At 35.3% G+C, this 4,547-nt stretch overlaps 1 pseudogene; it reads right to left on the reverse strand.

Annotated features, from left to right (window-relative positions):
- Nucleotides 1–2,783: 2,783 nt before the first annotated feature.
- LOC129037718 (small nucleolar RNA SNORA40) lies at nucleotides 2,784–2,890 on the reverse strand (annotated as a pseudogene).
- Nucleotides 2,891–4,547: the final 1,657 nt, after the last annotated feature.

A 4,547-nucleotide genomic window follows, 5' to 3' on the forward strand; every position in this document is an offset into this window, starting at 1 on the left:
GGAGAGACAGAGAGTGAAATAGCTAATCTACAGAAGATCACTTAGAGATAGATGTGGGAAAAATTGGAGAGTGTAAAGGGATTTCAAGAGACAGGGTATGATGTGGGGGATCTATGTTTGTTAGATTGACTAAGGGATGCCTCTCTGATTAGATGGCCCACTAACAGTATATTAATTCCCCAGCCCTGCCATAACAAATTACGACAACTAAGTTGTTTAAATAAACAGAAATTCATCATCTCCCAGTCCCAGAAGCTAGAAATTAAAAACAGAGGTTTCAGCATGGTGGTACTCCCTTTGAAACTCTGGGTGGAATGATCTTTTGCCTCTTCCCAGCTTGCTGGTTTGGGATGTCAATCCTTGGTTGGAAGATGATACACCACTTCAGTCTTTTACTTTGTTGTCACATCGTGTTCTCTGTTTGTGTCTCTATCTGCTCTCATAGTGTTCCCCTCCTGTCTCCTCACAATATCTTTGTATAAGGAAACCAGTCATATTCAATCAAGAGCCCACCCGGCTCCATTATGACAGCATCTTAACTAATTATACCTACAATGACCGTATTTCGTATAAGGTTATATTCTGAGATACTCGGGGCTAGAAATTTGGGGGTTAGCCACAATTCAAATCATAACAAACAGTAAGCTCAAGTACAGCAGGAACTGAGCCATGAGAGGGTCTGCAAAAAGAGCATGACAGGTTGATATTATTGCTCCTAATGCAGAAACTCACTTAGGGTGTACATGTAGACTTACCATTCATTATAGTTTTCCCAAAATAGTTTTAGTTTATTGCTGTGGTCTCAGTATAAATTTAATAAATATCATTTAACAAAAAACTGCAGGCACCCTCATTGGACAAGAAATTACATGTTCTTCGTATGTGTAAAAAACACAAGAAGTTCAGTGTCACTGTAACAGAGTGAGTATGGAGGAGATTATTTTACAGAGATGGTGATTCAACTGTATATGATATTGTTTTCCCAGGTAAGGTCTTTGCATATAATTTTGCATCTCTTGAGAGGGGTTTTTAGCAAAAGGTAAAATGATATCTTTATTGAATTATAACACACGGAGAAAATCTGCAAAAATCTTACCTATAGCTTAACAAACGGTAAAAAGAAAAAAAAGTGAATATATTCAGGTAATCATTACTAAGTAATGGTTAGTAATGAGTAAGGTCAAGAGACAGAGCATTACTAGCAATTTTGAGGTTTCTCCATCATCCCTTCCTAAATATTTCTCCCCTTCCTCACATAAACACCAAATAATTTATAAATTTTAAACACATGGAACCAAACTGTATCACTTTGTGTTTGGATAATTTACAGTCAGTATGATTGCTAGATTAATGCATATTGTTATAATATAATTTATGTATGTATATCACTGTTGATGAGAAATTGTATTGTTTCTAATTTTCGATTTTTATATGGCAATGTAAATAATCTTGTATATATATTTGGTGTAAATCAGAAGTGAAATTTCTGAGTCATAGGGTATTGGTATGTTTAGCTTTAATGAATGCCATTAGTTTTTTGAAGTGGCTGCATCAATGTATACACTCCATACAGTGTAAAGTAGTTTTGTGGTTTTATATTTTCACAAAAATTAGTATTGCCATCTGTATTGTTTTATTTCAGATATTCTGATATTTATGAATTGTTATCTTATAATGATCTTAATTTGTATTTGTGTTTGCATAATTATAAGATGTTTGAAATATTTTGTTTAGTGAACATTTGGCCTGGCTGATTTGGGAAATGTTACCTCAATGTTTTGTTTTGTTTGTTTGTTTGTTTTTTCAGTGTAGAGAGGTTGTTTTTAATTGTGTATAAGTAACATTAGACAAAACCATTTAAAGTGAATAAATTTTTATTCAAGGAATTCCATGTTGTGATTTCTTCCACTGTCCGTTAAGGTCACTTTAGATCCTCTAAAGAGCTGTAGTCAAAAGATTTATCTTCAAGTTAGCCATTTTTTAATGAAATCATGCTTATTTTAATCCAGTTGTCCTTTTCAGCCCATAATCCTTTTATTTTGGTTTCTGTCATCTTCTTTTGATATGGATATACTGATGAAGACTTCAAAATTCAGCAAGAATCTTTGGGATCTAATTTCTTCAACCAATTTACTTTAGGGTCCTTTTTACTGTAGGTGGTGGATCTGCCTGGTTCTCAATTTGACACCCTCTCTTAACATGTATGAATTCAAATCATATTCATTCCTAAACGATCACACTCAAGAATAGTACAGATGTGTGGAATATGCCAATCCCTTTAACTCCAGACTTCATGTTCTCAAGATAAAAGCCTTTAAACAAAAAGCCATCGTATGTACGGTCAACATGGAATGGGAATGAAAAATTAATACTGCTGAGGATTTCCCTCATATCCCATGCTGTTTAACTATCTATTCTACAATCCTAGAATCAATATTTTTTTTATTAAGAGTCAGGGTCTGTCTTTGTTACCTAGGCTGGAGTACAGTGGTACCATCAATGCTCAGTGCAGCCTCCAACTCCTGTGCTCAATCCTTTTGCCTCAGCCTCAGCTTCCTGAGTAGCTGCAACTACAGGCACATGCCCCAATACCCAGCTAATTTTAAAATTTTTGTGGAGATGAGGTGTTTGTTACTATCTTGCCCAGGCTGGTCTTGAACTCCTGGTTTTAAGCAATACTCCCACTTTGGTGTGGGGATTGCAGGCTTGAGCCACTGTGCCTGGCCTGGAACCAACCTTTATGGCTATCAATACTCCCATTAGTTAACTGTCTCAGGTATCATAATATCCCTTCTTACATGTATCAAAACTCATACTGAACAATAAGTTCTGGGTTGCAAAAGAGGATTTGTGTTTTGCACCTGTCCATAAGTCTTTGTCCACAAGACCTCAACGTTTATGACTATCATTGTAGTGAATACTCTATTATTTAGTTAGTTTATATTAGTAACTGTTACTGTGTACATGTGAATCCTTTATTGGAAATAATTGTTAGAGTAGCTTTTCCAACTCTGTTTCTTGCCCATTAACTTTATGTCCTTTAAAATTTTCCTATTTCAGGCCAGGCGTGGTGGCTTATGCCTCTAATCCCAGCACTTTGGGAGGCCGAGGCAGGTGGATCATGATGTCAGGAGATTGAGACCATCCTGGCTAACATGGTGAAACCCCGTCTCTACTAAAAATACAAAAAAATTAGTCGGGCGTGGTGGCGAGCACCTGTAGTCCCAGCTACTCGGGAGGCTGAGGCAGGAGAATGGCGTGAACCCACGAGGCAGACCTTGCAGTGAGCCAAAATCGCGCCACTGCACTCCAGCCTGGGCAACAGAGCAAGACTCTGTCTCAAAAATAAATAAATAAATAAATAAAATTAAATTTAAATAAATTTCCTATTTCAAAGTTTAAATATATTCTCTTCTGCTATCTTGTAGAGGTCTTATTGTAATTTCCATGTTTATTTCTATCACAGTAAAGGGTGTTATAACAAATTATCATAGACTGGGTGGCTTTTATAATAAACATTTATTTTTCACAGTTCTGGAAGCTGAAAGCCCAAGATCAGTGCCCCAGCATAATTGAGTTCTGGCGAGGGCCCTCTGTCAGGTTGCAGCCAGCTCACTTTTTTTCTTTTTCTTTCTTTGTTTTTTTTTAATCCTCACATCACAGAAGGATGACAAGCTAGAGCTCTGGCCTCTTTTTTTAAGGGCACTAATTGCATTCATTAAGGGTCCACCCTTATGGCCTAATTACCACCCAAAGGATCCAACTCCAAAGAGGATCATATTGAGGATTCGATTTTAATATTGAATTTTTGGGGATACACAATATTCAGTCTGTAACAACATATATACACATATATATGTGTGTATATATATATATATACTGAATTGATTGTTTATACTGTAGGGGAAAATTTAAGTTTATTTTATTATGACATCAAATAGTCTAGTATCCTAAAAGTTTGTAGTTTCAACTGTGTCATAAATCACGTATCTTTTTTTGTGCAGGTCTGTACTCACTGGTTTATTCTACTGCTCTGTCTACTATGATACCAATAAAACCTCCTCTTTTTGTATTTTTGAAATAATTTTAAAGCAGATTTATTGGAGAAAAATTCAAAAATTCAAACATAATGTATTCAAAAATACATTATAGAATGTAGCTGTTTAAAGTGAATAGTCAATAGTTTTTAGTGCAATCATAGAGTTGGGAAACCATCACTACAATAAATTTTAAAACATTTTTATTCACACACACAAATTCCATTAGCAGTCACTAATCATTCACCACTAATATTGCGTTGAGAATTTTAGCAACAATATTCCTAACAAATATTGGTCTGTAGTTTTCTTTGCTTGTGATGACTTTGTCCAATTTTGTTATCAGGTTAATATTGGCTTCTTTAAGTGAATTGGGAAGTTTTCCCTTTCCTTCTATACTTTGGAATGTTTGTAAAGATATGAAATTAGTTATTTAAATGTTCTGTGGAATTCACCAATGAAGCCACTCGAACCTTGGATTTCTCTTTTGGGAAGTTTGTAAATTGCAAA

The sequence above is a fragment of the Pongo pygmaeus genome, chromosome 4 (assembly GCF_028885625.2).
Source record: "Pongo pygmaeus isolate AG05252 chromosome 4, NHGRI_mPonPyg2-v2.0_pri, whole genome shotgun sequence".
NCBI lineage: Eukaryota > Metazoa > Chordata > Mammalia > Primates > Hominidae > Pongo > Pongo pygmaeus.